Source organism: Phymastichus coffea, unplaced genomic scaffold (genome assembly GCF_024137745.1).
Source record: "Phymastichus coffea isolate CEN01 unplaced genomic scaffold, Cenicafe_Pcof_1.1 PCOF00035, whole genome shotgun sequence".
In the NCBI taxonomy this organism is placed as follows: domain Eukaryota; kingdom Metazoa; phylum Arthropoda; class Insecta; order Hymenoptera; family Eulophidae; genus Phymastichus; species Phymastichus coffea.
In genome coordinates, this window is record NW_026706846.1 from 33017 (window position 1) to 56983 (window position 23967).

At 36.4% G+C, this 23967-nt stretch overlaps 1 protein-coding gene across 1 annotated transcript in view; it reads left to right on the forward strand.

Moving 5' to 3' along the window:
* Positions 1-23967, forward strand: part of LOC131663408 (nucleoprotein TPR) — a 490761-nt gene that overhangs the window by 31729 nt on the left and 435065 nt on the right. The window lies entirely within an intron of this gene.

Below are 23967 nucleotides of genomic sequence, written 5' to 3' on the forward strand. Positions count from 1 at the left end.
TAAAAACCGCCATCTACGAAGTGAGTAATATCATTTGTCGTAATAATATCATGTGAAAACTTAAAGTTCGTGAAGAAAGCGTCTTTTGGTGTTTTACGCATACCATTTTCGTCAAACAACGGTAACGGTATTGGAGCAAGTTCATATGAGCTTGCATACACTTTCATATCGTCTTTCGATTGAATATTCAAGCAAATTTTTTGAAAAATCAGTAGTGGTGATATATAAACTTCCTCGTTTGCCGCATTTTTTATCGTGGAATTAGCAGCTCCTAAATGTACTACTTTACTGCTTCTCTTATACTTGATATCTGTGAATTTTTTATTTGATGTAGCATCCATTAAAACTTTCCCAATCTCATAGGCTTTATAACAATTAACACTAGCCAAATCGCCAATGACACCTGAATAAATTCCCATTATTTGATCTGTTTCGGGAAACGGGTCGTATGTGGCAAAAAATTGCAGTACTTTTGCTAAATCACTTGCGTCTCTTGATATACGAGAAGCGCTATTATCGACGTGTTGTTCTGATGTTGCAAATGTCATATTACAAAATAATTTTATTACGTTGCTAACTTCGAAAACAGCTACTCTTGAGAGTATCCATTTTGCTATAACGCTGTCGGTTAATCCACGCCCATGCGTTAATCCTCCGATGCATTTCATTGCTCTCATCAACACCTGCTCGATGGTCATATCGGACCATACGCCACACCAAAATCTATTTGAACGCCGGATAGTAAAAAAACCTTTTTTGCAAAAATTATCATATTCAAAGACATCCATTATTTCTTCTAATTTTAACATTTGTTGAACGTATAACAAACAAGCTTTTGCATATAAATGATGGCCTGAAGCGAAAAAAATTGGTATCATTAACAGTACGATTTCCAAGTGCGAATCGAAATCTCCAGATCTTTCTGCATCGACATATCTTAGTATTAAACAGATAAGTTTGAAGTACTGCAACCACAGTTTACTGGTAGGGCCATTATTCTCTAGTTTTTCTATAGTTGCAACAAATTTTTCTTCAATTTTTTTTATAATTGGATTTGAAAAAAATTCTTGCATATCTTCTTCGTCAACTTTCTCAAGGCCCTCTGATAAATACGTTTTTTCATTTTCATCAAGATCTACTTTTTCAAAAATCAATATAGCGAGAGCGGCGTGAACGATGAAATTGCCGCGCATACCTCTCGAAAATAAGTGGCCCATCAAAGCTTTGTCAGCTGATAATTCAGCGTAAATAGTATAAAATGCCTCTTTAAGACCACTGCCCGTCATAATTGTACCAACAGCACCAAGAAATGACATTAATAAATGGAATCCGCCTAAACGAAGAATTATCGAACGAAGATTGTGAGGATCATTGGCTGGATCGATTGAAGCTATAATTTCAAATGCTTTCATGAAAAGCGGCAAATCAAAAGTAACAAAACAGTGCTTTTGATTATTTTTATCTGCTCTTTGTCTAGCGTCGATTAAAGCCGTTAAAATTGTCGTATGGTCACTTGGTGGAGCTTTTATAAAAGGCAAAGCTATAACTTTCGTCGTACAAAAATCGTCGTTGAGTGCGTGAAATTTATTCATGAATCCATGTCAATTTGACGTTTTTCCCGGTTCAGTATGTTTGCCATAAAAATATAGCAAATCAATTGGTTTAAGTTTAACCGAAAAATCACTAACTTTTACGTCTTTCCAATCTTGAACGAATACAGAATGTAATTTGAATGGTTTTTTGTTTTTAAAGTCAGTAAGAGGAAGAAAGCCAGACGTGCTTGCACTAGCTTTTGGTAATGCTCCTTTTAATCGAGGTATAGTACTATTGCAAGTTACAGACGACGATGGTGTCACGCACATAATACCGCCCATGCAATGAAAGGTATTTTTGCCATCAATCGTTGCAGTGTTATGATCAGCGTTGTCATATATAAATTGCAAGTATGCATCAGCGATAATATCAATTTGCTCCGAGTCGTTTACAATAGAACTTTCAAATCGAACAGTTTCCGAATATGAAGCACATAGGCCGATATTATATAAACAATCGATGAGCCCCCTTGCCGAAAATTTTGGGTGCATCATACTAGACAAGCCTAATAAGATTGGCGAAGAAAACGACCGCGGCCGTACTGCAGACATTAAAATATGAGCTGACGTACTAACTCTATTGTCCCATTTTTTCCAAGACCCGTTTTTCGGCTTTCATTTGTGTGTCTTCATTACAATGTCAAGAAATAATTTTAACGTTTTAGGAATATCTTCTGTAACATTATGTAGAAAATTTGAAGGTGAATTGTACTACTGTGGGCAAAAAGTAAGGTGAATTTTCAATTTAAACTTCGCGGGTTTAACATTTCGGGCTAGTTCTTTTTTTCTTGAGTTGGTAGGACTGCGAATGACATCTGGGACAAATTTCATGTCAATGTCATCATCAGTAATATATTTACGCTTGTGTTTACCAAACGACTAAGAGTGCATGTTTCGATTTTTACAATGTCTGATTTAATTGAGCAAAGAAGTGCCATCAAATTTTGTTTGCGGAATGAAATTTCGGCTGCGGAAACGTTGAGGATGTTGCGGAAGGCCTTTGGTGATTCTACCATGTCGCAGAAAAATGTTTATAAGTGGTACAAAGACTTCAAAGAGGGTCGAGAACGTGTTGATGACTTGGAGCGCTCCGGACGACCATCGACGTCAACAGATGACCAACACGTCAATAAAGTGAAGGAATTAGTGCTCGAAAATCGTCGGTTGACTGTTAGAGACCTTACTGATATGATCGGAATATCAGAAGGATCTGTGAAAACAATTTTGAAAGACCATTTGGGCCTACGAAAAGTCAAATCTCGTTTGATACCGAAAACGCTCAATTTCTTGCAAAAAAGTCGCCGCGTTGATGTGTGTGAAACAATGCTTTCTGACTATCAGGACAAGCTCAAATGCATGATTACGGGAGATGAGACTTGGATTTATGCTTACGACCCTGAAACAACCGACCAATCAAGCGAATATCGTGCTAAAGGCGAGGCCAGACCGAAAAGAGCACGTCAAAGTCGTTCAAAAATCAAGGTCATGATGACAGTTTTCTTCGATTTTCGTGGTGTGGTGCACTATGAATTCCTTCCACCCGGCTAAACTGTTAATAAGGAATATTATTTGAGCGTTATGCGTCGTTTGCGTGAAGCAATTCGTCTAAAAAGACCAGAATTATGGGCCAACAACTCTTGGTTTTTGCATCACGATAATGCACCATCTCACACTGCACTCGTTCTTCGTGACCATTTCGCCAAAAATTCGACGCATATCGTTCCGCAACCACCGTATTCGCCTGATTTGGCTCCGTGTGACTTCTGGCTATTCCCAAAACTCAAGAGACCACTCCGGGGAACGCGTTTCGAGTCGATTGAGGAGATAAGAGCTGAATCGAAGAAGGCGCTGATGGCTATACCGGAAAGGGACTATTTGGCATGTTTCGAGGATTGGAAAAAACGTTGGCATAAGTGTATTTTATCGGGAGGGGATTACTTCGAAGGGGATGACATTGATGTAGAAGAATAAATAAAGATTTTTCATTTTACAAACAAATTCACCTTACTTTTTGCCCACAGTAGTACGTACTAGTATCAAATTTTAATGATCGGATGTCTTGTAATATTATATGAGCAGCCATTTCCACAATTCTTTGCTTTTCCTCTTGTTCATTCTTATTTCGACTTGAATACCAACTGTCTTCCAAGCATTTTCCTAAGGTTGTTTTTAAACAAATAAATCGATCGCTTCTCGTTGAGTAAATTATTATTTCATCTTCGAAATGATCTTTCAAAAGGTTCTCAATTCTATCAAGTCGCGGAATATCGATTTTGCCATATTTTTCTGAGTATACTTGTAAAATTTCTGTCAATGAAAATTGACATTCGGCGCTATTCTCCAATAAATAATTGATTATGAAAGCTAACAAATCGGACATGCCTTCGCTAATTGGTTTTCCTTTAACATTATTTGGGCAGTACTGATAAAATTGACTCAAACATTTGGTGTGATAAGACACATTGTTTTCGGTATAAAAATTATCATCCTTATCTCGTAGTTGATGCAAACGCGAAGCGATAATTTTATTAATTTCAGTTTTTTTATAGACATCCAATTGAGCTATAACGTTGTCAATCGTTGATTTTTTCGTTACACGACTACATTTTTGCGTATTAAACATCTCGTTAGAGCAAAAAAAAAACAATATGAAAAAATATCAAAATTTCGTCCATCTCGTCTTCGTTCGCGATTTCGTTGATTTGCTTGTGTTGCCTGTTTTAGCGCTATTTTTATGTTTGATTCTCTCGTATGAGAGAGAGAGAGAGAGAGAGAGAGAGAGAGAGAGAGAGAGAGAGAGAGAGAACAGAAAAGAGAATGCCGAGGGGTCCCGAGTAGGCCCGAATAGTATAGCATTTCGGCACAGATGCTCCAAAATTCGAAGCATATAACACGAAAACAAAAATGTATATTATGTTACGAGCATCCATGTGTATATAAAAAATGATTTTGTTATTATTCATTTAGTCAGAGTCAATAATCAATTTCCTCTTAATTTGCAACTTAACAATAAAAAAAAAAGTATTAAAATAGCGTTATTGCTTGTCGAAAACGTAAAAACAAATCTAATACGCGGCGCGATATACGCTTGTATTACTATATATACGCGCTTCTCCTCCGCTGTTGCTACCCCCACCACTACACCATTTTCAGTAGCTCGGCCGTGTAGAGTGATGTTTGGTCCTTTTTTTCGCCCACTTTAAAACATTTAGCCGCAAAATGAAGATATACGTTTTGTTGCATTTTACCTGTAGTTTATTAATCCCTTTTAAAAATTAAAATCCGAGTACCTCAGTCGATAGCAGCTATTTTACAATTAAGCATAATAAATAAATGAAACTGCAAATACGCAGAAGCTAATTGTCTTACAGCGTTCATTCTTTTTGCCAACATAAAGTACATAAACATTGCTATCTTTTTGCAAAAGCCGAGATCTGTACGTTGAAAATTAACGAAAATATTTAATTGTTAAATAAATAATAAATTTGCCGGATTTTCCATTTTATCTTCGATGCTAATCAACCGATGAGGTCGAGCGATGGCTCATTCTCTTCGTAATTCAATTATCTACAAATTTGCCATTGATACCATTAACATTGCTTTGTTAGTTTATTTTTTATTAATTAATTAATGAAAAAAGGGCGATTTTTTCATGAAAATCGGCGATAAAAAATTAATAAATCATATTTGCGTGTCCAAATGATAATACAATTATTCTACGAGGTACCTTCCTTATGATGGCGCAGTCGGTTTTCTACTAGAGTTAATGTCAAATAAACGTTACTTTGATGCTTTATTGCCTGGACTATATGACAACTCACCCGAGTTTATTATTGGTGAAGTCAACACAGGTAAAATGAAACTCGTTATGGCAGTAGTGTATCGTCGTCCTGCTGCCTGCTTTCCCACACACTTCTTCAACTGCTTATCCACTTATCTGCCTTTGTATAATGATGTTATAGTTGCTGGCGATTTTAACTCAAACTTGATGCTACCAACTCTCTCCGAAACTATCGCGCTGCGAGAACTACTTGACACCCACTTTCTCCACGTCGTATCAACTGAACCTACTCATCACTGTTTTAGCGTTCACCCTCCATCACACACAACTCTTGATCTAATAATTGTTAAGAACACTAATTCAGTGTCGAGGTTCTTTAAATTACCTGCACCTTTTATCTCTGGTCACGACTTCATTTCTATTACTTATGCTACTGAATCGCTTAAGCCAACTACCAAGGAGATCAAGTCCAGACAGCTCAATCGTCTCTGCTCAACCAGTCTGTCTAACTCCCTCTCCATCAATCTTGCTGAGCTCAATGCATGTCTCGCCACCTTCTAACACGGTCTCCTCACCTGCTTCTGGTCTAACCGCATCACTGGCCGTTATCGACAGTCTCGAGCAGCTACTCACTGGCGCATTGGTCTCTTCCTTCGACGCCGTTGCACCGGTCAAGACCATCGTAATTCAGGGGAATTATAAACCCTGGGTCACTCACGACATCCTAAACTGCACGAAGCGTCGAGATTTTGCCAACAAAACCTCACTCATTACTGGTTCTTGCGATGATCACCAGGTTTACAAGTCCCTTAGGAATAAGGTGAATTCACTCCTTTGTTCGTCTAAAAATAGTTACATTGCCGAAAAACTCCGTCCAGGTTCTGACCCGTCAGTATCAAGTCGTGAACTCCAAAATCTTGGATTAACTAAGAAGCAACTTCCATCCCCTTTCGATTACTTCACACCAGGTGTCCTAAACTCGCACTACGCTAATATTGTGAACGCCTCTCCTCTCCTCGCTCGCAGTGCCTTCGATTCTATCCTGGTATCTCCTGTCAATATCCCTGGTAATATACCTAAATTCGACTTTCGGCGTGCCACCACCAAAGAAGTTCTCGACGCCATCAATGCCTCTTCATCTAAGAGTGTTGGTTACGATGGTATTTCTAGCAGGATGATTAAACTTTCTTCCACTACATGTCTCCCACAAATCATTCATCTTGTTAACTACTCTCTGACCAACGGTGTTTTTCCATCAGCATGGCGTCGAACACTCATCACTCCTCTTTCTAAAAACTCTTCACCCAGGGTAGTCTCCGATACTCGACCCATCGCCAGGCTATCTGAGCTTTCTAAGGTGCTGGAGCGTATAGTTCACATGCAACTCTGTGAGCATCTCTACTTACATGGGTTGCGAGATCCTCATCAAGCCGGCTTCACTAGGAATCACAGCATACAAACGGCTCTTCTCAAAGTTCTCGACGACATCAGACGAGCCTCCGACAATTATAAAATCACCATACTTCTACTATTTGATTTTTCAAAGGCCTTCGATGTTATTCCTTACGACAAATTGATATCCAAGCTCAGGAAACTTCATCTCTCTGACTCTGTTCTTAACTGGTTTTTTGGTTATCTCGCGGATCGTCTACAGGCTGTGATTGATAGTGGTGGCAAGATCTCCGACTGGCTTCACGTTAGTACCGGCGTCCCTCAAGGCAGCATCCTTGGTCCTCTCCTCTTTAGTATCTATATCAGTGACCTGTCCTCTCTTACCCTTGACCTTAGCTATATGTGCTTCGCTGATGACATTCAGGCCTACTTACATTGTGCTCCAAGTGATTTATTGGACAATATCCGGCGTGCTCAAGGGGGAGGTCAAGCTATTGCCGATTGGGCCCTGGCAAATGGTATGCCCCTGAACCTCTTAAAAACCAAGGTCATGATCCTTGGCACTAATAAGTACCTACGCAATATCGACCTCGATCTGCTTCCAAAAATTTTCATTAATGGCACGCCTATTATGTACACCACGTCAACAAGGAATCTAGGAGCAATTATCACTCCTACACTTAACTGGCAGGATCACGTTAAATCCATCACTAGGAAATCCTATGGAATTCTCGCCTCCTTAAGGTTTTACAAACACTCTCTTTCACGCAGCCTTAAGAAGAATCTTATTGAGCAGTTAGTCTTCCCACACGTAGCATATATTGCAGTGGTCTATATGCACCTCGATAAAGAGAGAATCTTAAAGCTACAAATACTACAAAACTCCTGTGTTCGCTTCGTTGCTGGTTTCAGTCCTTATGTCCCAAATAAACTTATCTCTTCTCACGTCACACACCACAGGCTTGTGCTTGGCTGGATCTCTTTTATTTCTATGCGACAACGGCCCTCGCTGTCCTCATGTACGAGGTGTGTTCAAAAAGTAACGAGAATTTTTAAATTTCGCGGGTTTGGAGAGCCCGCTTGTATAAAATTTTTTTTTATTATGTTGGTACACATGCCCCTGAAGTACGATAAAATTTTCAGCAATATTCATTGCTTACTTTTTAAGTGGCAGCCGCTAACGTTAGACGTGTTTTTCGAGCTCGGCGATTTTCGTTTGTGAAAAAAAATGGATCAAAGAATTTGTATTAAATTTTGCGTAAAAAATGAAATAAAGTGTAGTAAAGTTTGTCAAATGTTAACAAAGGCATATAGTGAGTCTGCTATGAGTAAAGCAAGGATTTATGAGTGGTATAAGCGTTTCCAAGATGGCCACGAAAACGTTGAAGATGACGAACGACCCAGACGCCCAAGCACATCAACAACCGATGAAAACGTGAAAAAAGTGAAAGAAATGGTTATGAACGATCGCCGAATCACAATCAGAGAAGTCGCTGATGATGTTGGCATATCAGTTGGCTCATGCCATCAAATTTTTTCGAATGTTTTGGGTATGAAACGTGTGGCAGCAAAATTCGTTCCAAAATTGTTGAATTTCGAACAAAAACAGCGGCGAATGGAAGTTGCTCAGGAGTCGCTAAATGAAGTCAATAACGATGCAGAACTACTAAAACGTGTTATAACAGGTGACGAAACATGGGTTTACGGATATGATGTCGAAACTAAGGCTCAATCATCCCAGTGGAGGCATTCTGGATCGCCAAGACCGAAAAAAGCTCGACAAGTGCGGTCGAATGTGAAGGTTATGCTCACTGTGTTCTTCGATTTTAATGGCATAGTGCATTATGAATTCTTGCCACAAGGTCAAACAATCAATAAGCAGTACTACCTACAAGTTCAACGTCGTTTGCGTAAAGCAATCCGAAAAAAACGCCCGGATTTGTGGCAAAACAATTCATGGCTTTTGCACCACGATAATGCGCCTGCTCACACTTCATTGCTTGTTCGTGAATTTTTGGCCAAAAACGAAACTGTAACGATGCCTCAGCCTCCATATTCGCCAGATATGGCTCCATGTGACTTTTTTCTATTTCCAAAAATAAAGAGAACATTAAAAGGCCGTCGTTTTACAAGCATAGATGACATTAAAAGCGAATCGCTGAAAGAGCTAAAAGCTATTACAAAGATCGAGTTTCAAAAGTGTTTCGAGGATTGTAAAAAGCGTTGGCATAAGTGTATTGTATCCGAAGGGGACTACTTTGAAGGCGACAACATTAATGTAGATGAATAAATAAATATTTTTTTCATAAAACGAAAATTCTCGTTATTTTTTGAACACACCTCGTATTCCACCATCGCCAGGAGATCACCGTCTTATTTGCTTGAACCTATTTCTCTTCTCTCAGATGAAGTGATTGTTCGACGTTCTCATCATCTACCACCAATGGCCTTCGAGTATAGAGCGCGACGCACTGAAACTTACAACAATTCCTTCACAATTCTTGGCCAGCGTCTCCTTAATGCCCTCAGTGTAACATCCTTCGACCCTGATCGCATCGACGACTTTAAGATCTGGATCCGCTCTGTATTTCTTCATCTGGAGACTATAAACTGGCTTGGTGTCGGCTCAGTCGAGGGATTCCTACCGCTACCTGATCTTTCTTCGTATTCTCTTGTCCCTCAAACACTTGGCAGAGCCCGTTTCAGCGGTCATGACTTCCGTGCCGGACCTGTTCTACAACTACGACTATGGTTCATTGGCTGAGTGTCCCAGTGTTTCTTCCCCTACTATTCTCCCTTGCGATTCCCTATTGCGTACGGATAGTTCTAAGGGCGTGCGCATTTACTATTGTAAGTCTAATTTACTTTGTTATCACAGCATTTCTTTGTATAGTTTTAAGTTAGTTATAAGTTGGCACTTGCTAGTATAGCACGGCACGTATCGTTCATATATAAGTTTTAAGCTTTTACCTTTGTTATACCGTGTTATTTGTTACTATTCGTTATCTATCTATTTTATCATAATTTTACATCTCTTGTTATCTACCTGTGTATCTTTACTACTACTACTTAGATACTCTTTAACTATCATTTGTTTATATCTCCACATGTACATATCAAGTTTTCACCGTGTATTCACTTTGCCAAACAGGGTTTCTACCCTAAGGCGCAATAAAGAAATAATCTAATCTAATCTAATCTCTCTCTCTCTCTCTCTCTCTCTCTCTCTCTCTCTTCTTGACATCTCTAGTATAGTTATGCCATTAACACAGCGACATAGTCGAGTACAAAGGTGTTCCCAGCTTTTCTTAATTACGGTTGATAACAGTAACCCGCAAGAATGTGGAGAAGTCTTTTTTTTCACCGATATCGTTATTTGAAGTCTTGTACTTTAGCGATTTCTAGTGACTTGAAATGCCAAGAATTCTTACTCAATCTTTTTTGAAATTGAACAAACTGAACTTGAATGCAAGTGAACCATATATATTCCACTGGCAGTAACCCTATTTCCTCCACCCACGCGCCCTGTAATTTACACAGCAATAACCCTGAACCCTTACAACCTAATTTCCTCAATCCACGAGCTCTATAATCTGCATATCAACAACCCAGGATCCTTATAGCCCAATTTTCTTAACCTACAGATCCTGTAATCTGTACGGCAATAACTTTTGACCCTCACAACTCAATTTTCTTGAAATGAACTAAAATACACAACTTCAAACAACTATATCTCGGTGAAAAAAAAAAGATTTTTAAGGTTTGGAAAAAGGAATTTGAAGAGTAAGAGTTACATTTTAAGGTAATATTTTCGGTTTGGAGAAAAAAAATTTATCAAAGGTGTGATATAACCTCAAAGATAGCCAAAAATAGTGTTTTTGGCACTTTTAGGTTAGGATATCACGAGAACCAGAGATGATGAACGAATTATGACGCGAGATTTGGATTCAGCGCATCAAAAGCCTTCGGGTATACCTAGTCACATGTCTGAGTTTTTTTTTAATTTGAAATGTTGTCGATCTGTGTAATTGATTAAGCCATAGAAAACTCATTTCACAAACAAAAACTTAAACTTTCTTCTCATCTAAAAATCCTCCCTTTGCCTTAATCAATGCTTTGATTATTCTTGGCATCCTTTTAAAAATTTGTGTAGTTTTTCATGCTCTAAATTATTCCAAGCCTGTTGTAATATGCGCTAAAGATGATCTGCGTACGTTGATGTCTCCTTTTGGACCTCACCTTCAATTTCTTCCTATAAAAGTTCCATTGGGTTAACATTTGGTGATTAAGGTGGCCATTCCATGGTTTTAGTTCTCCCTATTGCTGTTTCTTTTTAGCATATTTTGTGCACAATTTAGACGTAAATTTCGGGTCATTATACTATTGTAATTCGAATCTTTGACCGATGAGTTACTTTCCCGCTGACACCGCGTGACGGACTAGGATGTGTTGTGATCTCCTTTGTTGAGTTTTCTCAAAAATGTTTAAAATCAAATCCGGCAGCGTATCAGTCTTTTTTACAGCTTCGACTGTGTACATATATTCGATAAGATATTTTTTCGAACGTTCGAAAATTTCTTGGTTACCTTGGTAACACTTCTTGGTAATGCGCTACTTCATGTTATTTATAGGGAGCAGGAAATTTTTTAGAATTTATTTGAAAAGTTACGTTTGCCCTTGTTTTATGGGAAGCAAGTAGAGAACACAGTGTTATCAGCGTTAAAAATATATGCCAAACGTAATAAGATGAAGGAGAGAAAAGAAAAAGCTTTGAAAAAGACAACGATAAGAAAAAAAGTGAGGCCCTTTTCAAGACAAAGTCTATATACAAAAGTTAACCATTAATCGACGGCTATTTATCCGAGTCAGTTTTTTTCCTTTAAATAATTGTGCGCGAATTTATCTTTGGCTATGACATGAAAAACTAAGCAATACAAGCTTCCCCCGCTTCTCCCGAGCGCCTACTTTTTTTCCGACGTGATAAATTACATTAATGTAGTTTAAGTGCGGTGCAAATTATGCGCGAATACGTGTTTTTCGTTGGGTGTGGTGGTGAGCAAATAAATGAGTTTCGCGTGAGTACATGTGCGGTCTTAAATTCAACCTTTACGGTGACGTGTCATTAAACTATCCAAGTTTTTTGCGAAAATAGGTTGTGCCTTGGCTATACCAGCAACACAAAGACTGACGGGTGATACGAATTCTATGTCTCCATTGGCGCGGCGATAAACAAGCACACAATTAAATTTGGCAGGAGTGCTTGCATCATTTTTATCATTGTTGGCGCAACAATAAGCATACAAATGATGTAAGCTATACCTAAATGCGAATGTTCTTCCAACCATCTCAAAAAAGCAAGCAACATAATCAATTAATTGTTGCGCGTGCATAGTCTTTGGCTCAGTCGGTGTGTTCTTTTTCTGAATTGACGTGGTAATAAGTAAACACTGAAAACTGCGCGAGCTTTTTGTATGTTGGTTGGCACGACGAAGCGCAAACCTCCTTGACTAACTAATTTATAATTAATAGATTAAATAATATTATGCATAATTATTATTTATTTTGAAAGTAATTATTCGTTGAAGTCATGATGGCTCTGGTAACATCGAAAGACATCGAAAGAAAATTTGAAAAGAAAAACTGAAATGGTTAAACAAAAAGAGAAAAAAGAAAAGGCTCTGGAAAAGATGGTGAGAAGAAAGAAAGTCAGGCCTTTTTGAACACGAAGTCTATCTATGAAAATGAACCATCAAGCACCGGCTATTTATCCTAGTTAAGTTTTTACCCTTAAGTAAGGATTTGTACTCAGCTATAACTTAAATAACTAAGCGATGCAAGCTTCACGCGCACGTGCTTTATCTTCGATATAATAATTAACAAAAATTGTAATTTGCAATAATATAATAATAGGCGGTATAAACTGCACAGAGAATACAAGTAAAATTCCAGAGAGCTTGTGAGAAAGCTCATGTAAACAATACTCAGCGATGAATTTTTGAAAAAAGCTCTCCAACATAAAAAGGATTATATTAACCGATTACAGAGTATATCCATGGAAGCGTACAAATTCGTTATTACTTTTTATTTTTATTTTATCGATTACGTACGCAGCTGAATAATTAAATTTTAGGTTACGACAATCTAAACGCACTTGAATGCAGATACGAAAATAGCTTATTAACAATTTCAGGAAGGTTTTTTAAGAATTGAGTTCCAATGTAATGAATTTAAACAGAAATAATTTAGAAATCACAGTTTCCTACGTTTTCGAGGGTATTCTTTCTAATAGTGTTGGTTAAAAATCTGGGCAATAAATATTTGCCGTCGTAAAATAAAAAATAAATAACACAGGCCGACAGAATTTGACAAAAATATTTTACCAAGAACCCGAGTATAGTTTTCCGAAGGTTTTTTGCGCGCTGAATCCGAATCCGAGGTCAGAATTACTCTGGTGGCTCCAGTTTTCGAGATATCCTAACCTTAAAGTGCAAAAAACGCGATTTTTGCCTATATTTGAGGTTATGTAGCAAAGAAAAGAAATTTTTTTTCAAAAAACTGTATACAACAAATTAAAGTATGAGTTTTCTTCTTTCAAATGCCGTTGAGTATGCTCGGATATCTTTTTTTTTCACGAAGTTACACAAATTTGAAAATTTCATATTTTATGAATTTAAAAAGCACCACACCATTCAGCCCAAGCTATCTAACAAGTAACCATATTAAAGAGCCACTCACCAATTTAAACCAAACTTGGAAATATGACAAAACACTAAAAAATATTGTGAGCATCGTGCTTCTATTTACAAAATGCTTTCTTACGGGTAGAAACCACCCCTGCCAACCCCTAAACAGGCTCACCCACATAACCCTGGGTAGAGCAAGTTTAATTAACTGCTTTTTGATAAAAAAACTCATTTTCTAATCACAGGTATGCGTACTAATATGATCTAGATAGGCCTCATCCCCAAATACCTCCTCAACCCTTTAAAACCAGCCCTTCCAACCGCGTACAAAAAATAAGCTGCGTATGTCTATCTGTGATTAATTCCTTCATCGAATTTCACATGATTAAAATAGCTTACCCAGGGTTCTATGATTAGCCTGCCCAAGGGTTTTTAACGGTTGTACATGTATACAGGGATAAGGCATATCCAGGTTAAGATGTGTATGTCTATTTCTGATTAAAAAATTAATTTTTTCATCAAAAAGGATTTAATTAAACTTGGTGTAACTAGGGTTACGTATATAAGCCTGCAAGGGGTAGATAGGGGTGGCTTTTAACCCTTTTCGGCATACATTTTTCTATTGACTATTCTGGCTTAAAATTTCTTACTCGGGGGTTTTCGGGGTCGCTGAATACGAATCTACAGTCAGAATTTTCATTTTTGAAAATCCAAGATGGCAGATTCAAGATGGTGGATGAAAATCATAGAATTAGCATATTTTTGGTTGGAAATTAGTACTCGGGGGTTTTCGAGGTCGCTGAGTTCGAATATACTACCAAAATTTCGTTTTTTCAAATCCAAGATGGCGAACGCCAGATAGCGAATTCAAAATGGTGGAGGATATTTTTTTGAAATCAATATTTCGTTCGAAAAATAGTAACTTGAAGGGTTTCCAAAACCCCCGAGAATGAGTTTTTTTTACCGAAAAGCAGTTGATTAATCTTGCTCTACCCAGGGTCATGTGGGTGTGCCTGCTTAGGGGTTGGTAGGGGTGGTTTTAAAGGGTTCAGCAGGTATTTGGGGATGAGGCTTATCTAGGTCGAGATTAGTACGCATACTGTGATTGGAAAATGAGTTTTTTTTATCGAAAAGCAGTTAATTATATGGGTGAGCCTGTTTAGGGGTTGGCAGGGGTGGTTTCTACCCGTAAGAGAGCATTTTGTAAATAGAAGCACGATGCTCACAATATTTTTTAGTGTTTTGTCATATTTCCAAGTTTGGTTTAAATTGGTGAGTGGCTCTTTAATATGGTTACTTGTTAGATAGCTTGGGCTGAATGGTGTGGTGCTTTTTAAATTCATAAAATTTGAAATTTTCAAATTTGTGTAACTTCGTGAAAAAAAAAGATATCCGAGCATACTCAACGGCATTTGAAAGAAGAAAACTCATACTTTAATTTGATGTATACAGTTTTTTGAAAAAAAATTTCTTTTCTTTGCTACATAACCTCAAATATAGGCAAAAATCGCGTTTTTTGCACTTTAAGGTTAGTATATCTCGAAAACCGGAGCCACCAGAGTAATTCTGACCTCGGATTCGGATTCAGCGCGCAAAAAACCTTCGGAAAACTATACTCGGGTTCTTGGTAAAATTTTTTGTCGGCCTGTGTAATTTAAACTTCATTTTTCGATTGAGTTTTTTTTTTTTCAAATAGACTTTTCGATCTCTTAACTATTTTTATATGCCTAAAGCCTCTTTGTATCGCGACCTCAATGTGTAAAATAAATATTAGCAAGTTTACCCGAAAATAAAACTTTATTGTTTAAACAAGATGGCGGCAAATATAAATTTTTTTTTGGAAATGTTACTAATTTTTTATTTACGAAATTTTTGTAAAAATTTACTAGGAATAAAATTATTTTGAAATTGATTAACGAATACTCTCAATTATTTTTTACTTGTTCGAGAAAATTTTCCCAGTCGCGAATTGGAAATTTCTAAAATTTTATTATAAAAGTATGAAAGAATTCTAGAATACTCTTTGACTAATTCTAAGACATTTTCGTTTCTAGAAAATTTGTTGTAAAATATATAGTTTTCGAGAAAAAAATTCTTAAAATTTACTCAATGTGAAACACTGTAACGGGGTGGATAGCTAGTACAATAGGGACTTTATTAACGCACAAACTCCCACGATGCAGAGCTAACCGCCGCTCCGTTAAACACGTATAGTTATACGTGTATTCACCTTTACGTTTGATACTTTCGTTTCAGTGTCTTCTTTACAACCGAGTTGAACTCACCTTAAGTTACCTGACTTGTAACACGTGTGAGTAACCTAATGCTTAATCCGACTAATCCCCTAAATGAAATCGGATTAAAACTTAATCCGTGATAGATCTGTTAAACTATTTGGAAACGAAATGACGTAATAGAACAAATAAAATTAATAATGTTTAATTCAAATAAACTACAGTCTTTTACGGGCCGAAAAACTAACGTAGGGGAATAGGATTTACAATGATTAATAATCATACATATGGGGGAGGGAGGACGAGAGAGTGAGAGAGAGAGAGACAGAGGGAGAAGGAGAGAGAGAGAGAGAGAGAGAGAGAGAGAGAGAGAGAGAGAGAGAGAGAGAGAGAGAGAGAGAGTGAGAGAGAGAGTGAGAGATAAAGAGGGAGGGAGAGAGAGAGAGGAAGAGAGAGAGGGAGAGGGAGGAAGAGGGAGTGAGAGGGAGAGAGAGAGAACTTTTTAATAGCGAAACGGCGAAACACTGTGCAAAAACTAATTTGGCGGTACTATTTCAATAACAGCTGAAGCTTAACTGAAAACTTTTAAAATTTCGCGCGCCCTCTCTCTCTCTCTCTCTTAGTCGTGCATTCGAGCATCGCGAGTATACCGATTCGCGAACGGATCGATTAATTGATTATTTTAATTACTTTTATGATTCCTCTCTAATTAAAAATATTATATAAGAGATGAATAATAATAAAATACAATGCAGTGACACACCATATATGACCATACGTTATCTTGGAAACCTCTTACAAACAATGAATTTGAAAATTTTGTTAGTCCTTCAATTTTATTTACAGATCTTATGATTCGCACTCCAATTTTTTCTGAAATAATGTTGCGCGATAGATATATTCAAATTTTACGATATTTACATTTTCATGATAATACAAAAAATATGAGTCACTCTTTAGCAAAAATGAAACCGATAATTTACCACTTCCAAAAAAACTTTAATGCTCTCATTTTAGGAAAAAATTTCTGCATAGATGAAAATTTGTTGTCATGAAAAGGTAGGCTTCGCTTCAAGCAATACATTCCTTTGAAGAGAAACAATTTTGGCATCAAGCATTTTGTGTTAGTAGATTGCGGAACTAGATTTATATTAGGTTTTATGGATTCGGTAATTTTAGCTAACACTACCAGGTCTCGCTCTCATTGTTCCTCTCTGCATTTTTGTTTTCCTCTCTCATTCCTTACACTCTGTCTCTCTCTGGTATATGCATTTCTAATCGCTTCATATTACTTAGCCTAACACACTGAGTGCAGCATGCTGTCGCAGCATACTGCAGCAGGACGCTCAGCCTCTCCCACTCACTCCTGCCAAGTCACGGACACGAATGGAACTTCCGAAAGCGAAATTCTAATCAGATATATAACAATATGAATACAACAAAACAGTCCGTCACGTAACATATAATTTTTTCATTAAATTTAGTTTTACTTCCCTTTATTATTGATTTATAAGTTTGTATTTTTCGAGTCTCATTTGGTGATAGTTGTTTTCAAAAGGTTATTGATAAATTTGTTGGGATGGTTCTGAAACCTTGTATTGTAGTTTGTGTAGAACTTTTTGATTTCTTCTTTTACTGTTGGAATCTGCAAGTCGTTTTTTATTATTTCATTGGGAACGAATCATGGTGTGCTTGCACTTTATTTCGTAATACTTTTGATGAACTCTTTCCAAGATTTCAATGTTCGAGTTTGAAGCAACGCCTCATAATTGGATGTCGTATGTCCATACAGGTTTGATTACCGCTTTGCATTGTAATAATTTATTTTTTATTAATAGCTTCGATTTTCCTCTAATAAGCCAGAAAATTTTCCTCTTTTCCTTATGTTTTGTTAATTTGTGTTCTTTCCATGTTAGTCTCCTATCGAGGTGGATGCCTAATTATTTTATTTTGTTATTTTGTGGAATATATTTATTATTTAATGTGATGGAAGGGCAGGTGTCCTTTCGTAGTGTGAATGTCGTTTGTACTGATTTATTTTCAGTTACTGAGATCTTCCATGAGTTTAGCCAGTTCTGAAGGTAAATAGGGAAAAGCGTTCGCTTGTGAACACTACTTTGTTTTTGGCTCATAACTTTTCACCAAGTGTATATTTTTTAGACATATGAGTATCTATGGAAAGCTAGAGATCTTAGCTAACTACGAACGAAGGGACAAAATCGATTCCGTCAAATAGAATAATTTTTTTGTTAACTTTGTGAAGTGGTCATTTTTGGCTAAATTCTTTTTTTGGTTTGGTTGTGCGCACTCTTACAAAATCTGCTGAAAATAAGAAATTATGAAGAAAAATCATCAAGAATATAGAAAAAATGAAAGTTTATTTATTTTAGAATACAACTCTTTTAGAACAATTTTTTAAACAACATTTTAGAAGATCTGTTTTATAATTTAGAATTTAACATTTTAGAACATTTTAAAAATTTGTGACATTATTCTTCGTTGTAAACACAATGTTTGTATGTGAAATAGTTGGCACGCATGCCTCCACATTTCAGATGGAAGGGCCGATCGTATTCGCTACAGTTGATAGAGTTGATGTCCGTCAATTTTCGTGGCAAAAGCTTGAAAAAAATCAGGCAGAAGTCCACGTCATCGTCAGATAGCGCAGACTCGCTTGACTTGGCGCGCTTAGCTGATGGTTTGGCTAGATTTGAATTAGCGCGTTCAGCTGGCGGTTTAGATGAATTTGGTTTGATGCGCTTGACTGGAGTTAGTTTGGCGCGCTTAGTTTCTGTCGTTTCCTTGGCCGCTTGTTTAGCATTCCGCTCAGCTACTTTCTTCTTTAAACCAGAAAGAACATCTGGAGAAGTTAGTATAGCGTTCTCCATTAGTTTGCGACCGCGATTCAATAGCTTCCTTGGCGCCACACCGCGCAATGGATCGACGTCATCCAAATTGTAGTAGATGGCTCTGAAGTTTATCCGACGGCTTCAATATAATCAGCTTCACTGAAAATATCTGGATCGAATGGCGTGATACCTGTTTCGCGGAAACCAGACTTGATTATCTTTGGTGTCAACGCCAAATAAAGCGCTTTGCATATCAAGCTGATCAGGTGACGTATTTCTGAGCCCTTTTGCTAAGCCGAACACTGTGACTTGAAAAAAATCTTCACCAGTCCAAACACACAAAACATCCAAAGGCTGAAGTCGGTGACTACAATGCGGTGGAAACGAACGAATATGCACGCCATTCTTGGCGGCCAAGTTTAGCACTGCTACCGACAGATAACTGGAGTGATTATCCAGAAGCAACAAAACAGGAGAAGCTGGCATTGGCTTGGCAATCGCGATAAAATGCCGCATGTAGCGAACGAATGCCGACTGATCCATTTATCCAGAGCCGTTTGCCAAAGCATCCGTACCCGAAAAGACATTATCAAGGTAGTAGCTTTGCATTTTTTCCCTTGGATTCAAGAAAAATGGCGGCAAACTATTTCCATTAGTGTCGACTATCAATGCCACGGTAATCATGATGTCTCGTTCAACGGCCTCCACCTTACCAACACGCCGTGTGCCTTTCAAGGTGATCATTCGGCCAATTGTCGTTGGAACGATAGAAAACCCCGATTCGTCCATATTGTAAACGTGCGTAGCCGAAAAATGATGCTCATTCATACATCGCGCCGAGTTGGTCCAAAAACTTCTGCAGCTTAGTCTTACAGAGAGCCGTTATGCGATTCAATGATGTTTGCTTCGGGGTGCGTAAAGTCAATTGAAGATATCGGCGCTTGAATTTTTTGTACCATTCCAAGCCCGCTTTCTAATCCTTGTTCCAACTGTTGGAAAAATCAACGCTAAGCTTCACAGTAAACTGATATGCCAACTTACGGGCCTCATTTATGCTAAGTCCGTAGTAGTGAGCGGAACATTTCAAAATGTATGTGACCAAGTCGTTTTCCTGAGTTGGGTTGTCAAGAAGATCTGATTCGATGGTATGTGCTTGTTACATGCTTGAAGAAAATTCAATAAAGCATCATCTTCAATAGTTTCGATGTCTTCGAAATGTTCATCCACTTTCTTCACGTAGCGTTGACGAGTTGTTTCGAAATCGCATACATTGCTGCAGCCGATTTCATGGGTAGCTTATCCACAGAACAACGTTTAATGGCATCAAGCAGCACATTAAAATCCATATCGGACGATTTTTGCGATTTATCTTTGGACGACAAGACAAAAAAAATCGAAAAGTACATGAAAACACCATTAAAATTTTAATGTAAAAGAAATACATGGGAACATAAAAAATTATCATTATACGTATATTTCATTAGATGTTGTTACCTAAGTAGTTATGTTCAATCAACGACGATATTTCACCATTTTTCAAAAAAACAAAACTGGTGCTTACAACCGAACTTGCTAGATATCTTAAGAAGTGGTGAAAAAAAATTTTTGGTGTCAAAATATTAGTTGCAGTCCATATTGCATCACAGAGTAGGAGTATATTCCTACTGAATAAATATGCATTACACTTACCTTCATTGATTCGCTTCGATTTGTACTATTGAAAGTTTGAATAAATTTTTGTGATTTTTTTTCAAATGGAAAAATTAACATGCTCACAGCACAAAGCAGACGTGTTTGTTCGCTTCGATATTTGGTACGAAAAAATCATGCTGCCATGATACATAAATGACATTTGTTAGAAAAACCTCATCTTTTTTTCTGTCAATAGAAACGCATGGGTGTCCACAACCGAATCTATTACTCTATCTATGTAATGTTAGAAAGTTTCCGTTTTTATTTTTGCCTCCGATGTGATGTTAATATGGCCATGTCATCCGTGTATGTTGCTGTGGTAATATATGTATATTTTGGTTGATCGGAAGTATATAATAGATATAGTGATGGGTTTAGTACACTGTCCTGCGGTACCGCTGCATTAATTGACTGAAGTTCCGATAAACTTTTATTTATTTTTACTTGGAATGATCTGTTCTGTATGTAAGATTTTAGTAGCTCGTAGTGCTATTTAGGAAAAAATTCCTTAAGCTTGTGCAAGAGTCCCTTGTGCCAAACTATATCAAAAGCCTGGGCAACTTCAAGGAATATGCAGGTGCAGTAATCTTTTTCTTCAATGGATTTCTCGTCACGGTTACTATCCTGTTTACTTATTCAGTCGTTGAGTGTTTGCATCTAACTCTAAATTGGTAGTCTGGGATGAGTTGTCTGTTTATTATTATAGTGTGAATTTTAGCTAATATCAATTTTTAAAAAATTTTTGAGAGTACAGGCAGTAAACTGATTGGCCTGTATGATATCAGTAATTCTCTTTTTTCCGGGTTTTGGTATTCAAATAATTTTTGCTACTTTCCATTGAATTGGTAAGTAGCATTGCTGAAAGCATGCATTAAAATAATTGTTACTTATCTTATTGCTTTTACAGGTAACTTTTTTAACATTTTGCCGGTAATGCGATCAAAGCCAGGTCCTTTCTTATTATTAATTAGATTAATTTAGAAATAATTAGACGAATTTACTTCTGATGAGTTACAACATTTTGTAATGTATGTATGTGTATTGTTAACCATGTAATTTATATACTTACTCTGGCAAATAAATAAATAAATAAAATTAATTAGAATAATTCCTTTATTTTAACCGGTGCTATTGTCTTGGGTATCATTTTCTTCTAGTAGGATTTCTTCTACTTCTTCTGAGATTTTTCTTTTATAAGGTTAGATTTCTGAACTTACAAGGAAGGTACCCGAGGTGTACCTCACCGATTTTCTTGAAATTGTGATATGTTATAGAACATCAAAAAATATTCGACGCGTATTTTTTTTTACGTGCCCATAAGCCCATTTAAGGGGTGAAACCCACCCTTGAAGTTCACCCCTAAAAACAAATTTTTTTTTAATTTCTCGAATACAATTCGTAATTTTTTACTGAAACAAAGTGGGTAACACTTGTTATTGAAAAGCACATATTTATGCATTGTTTTTAGTCATCAGACTCGTAACCCCCGTTTTTTATTAATGAAAAACTATATTTGATGACCATTTTTTTCACTATACACATTCCAAAATCTGTTAAATCTTGACAAAATTAATTGTTTTATGCACAATAATCAAAAATAAAGTTGACCTGTTCCGGCATTTTCAAAAAAAAAAATCCCTTGAGGGGGTGAGCTACCCCTAACATTTATACTATTATATTTCATTATTCCATTACGATATCATGGTGTAAATCTCTTGGATACTATTAAAATTGTTAAGTAGTTGATGTATTTGAAATTTTCTGAAATCAGCCCTTACAAATGAATTCATCCCTAAAACTCAATCTCAAGTATTATTTTTTCATTACTTGAAAATACCCTAGGACTATTCAGTGGCGTAAAACGTGTAATAATATTAGTTCACATCCTTGGTATTGAATTAGAATTCTTCACCCCACTAATGTATCAACCCCTATTTTTCAATAAAAAAATGACACCCTTTTCCATATGAAAATACTAGTTTCTTGAGTTTGACGAAAAAGATTTTGGCAGTATGCACAATATTCAAATACGAAATCGACTGTTCTCACCTTAATAAAAATAACCTATAATAAGGGGTGTACCAGCCCCACAGGAGATATTGTCGTATCTCTATGATTTTATTCTTTTTCTATGGGACTTTCAAAAGTAATAAAAAATTAATGATTCAAAGCAAGAAGAACTAACTAATTATCGAATAAATGCATACGAAGAATAAACGTATAAACGCTTGGAAAACAAATTAAGAGAAGTGAACAGCTTAAAAAAACAAAATAAGATTAAATTTATCATTTTCTTGTTGTTGTTGTCGAGATCGGACGGTGGGAAAAACCTCAACGGTTAAATTATCATCTTGCTATGTTTTGGATAGATAAGACCTTTTTCGACGATGCGATCACACTCTTGAACTCACAATCAGCTCGCCAAAACAACACTCGAATACTCGATATTACCTCTCATCATCAGTCTTTAGTCAGAGCTTCATCGAGCTCGTTTGAATCAGTATATTAATTGTGAGTGCAGTGTTTGTTGAATTTACAAGAAATTACATTGGAATCCAATAAATGTGCAACCAAATTTCAAACTTCAAATTTCATCAAAGTATAACATAGTATTTTGGAATTCGTACATATTAATTCTACCATATAATTTTTGATCAATACTTATTTCCTGATTGTAAGTAAAATTTCCTTTTGCGTAAAATTTCTTAACGCGGTATTTGATAGATATTGTATACATGCCCTCGCCATTTTTCAAAAAACGCACAGAAATTGAAAGTACTCTATTTTACAGCTCTTTACAAGCCTTATCTAAAGAAACCATAAAAAATTATTTTCATCATTTTTTTTACTCTACATTTTTGAATTAAATATTTTTCCGAAGAAAAAAGCTCAAAAATTTTCATACTCACATGGTATTTGACGAAAATAATTTTTTAATTAGTGATTTAGATATAGCTTATAAAGAGTTATAAAATGCAATACTTCATATTTTTATGTGGTCTTTTTCCAGAATTGGTGAGGGATCAAAGATGGACAAGAAATTTTGGAATTTTCAATATTCAATTATCGTTCGAAGAAATTAGAAATGAAATTGATACGTAATTGTCAGTGTAATGTTGATTTAAATGATATTAAAAATTATTGCCTGACTTTGTAAAAAAATATTCAAATTAATGCGCTTCGAATTTCATCATATAAAAAACAAATAATAATTATTATTTCTAGGTATTGGAAAAATGACTATTAATCGTATAAATGTTATACAATTATTATTATTATCTTTTCAAGCTATGAATATACAAGAAAGTCCCATTACTAAAGATGAAATTGCTTTGAAGGATAATATAGAAAAACTATTACTTGATTGTATAAATAACTTTGAGGATCCAGAATTCATTGTGGAATCTACATTAGCTTTTCAAGAACCATTTAAGGATACTGAAATGCATATTGTTGAAGATATTGATAAAATCTGGTCAGCGGATGTTGATGAACACTCACTAGTATGTACAGCGGATACAGAAGATCTATCTTGGGATTACAAACGAAAAGCTGTGGACTATTGGAGAAGCGGAGTTACGAAAAATCTCGCTCTGCAAACTGTGCAGCATAGATTTCGAAAAGTCCAATCAATTACACAGTTGAAACGATGGGCGCATACTTTGAATAAAGGAGGCACTTATAAAGAAAAAATTGGAAGAATCAATAAATTTGTATTAGATAATTTTCAGTCGGCTTCCGATG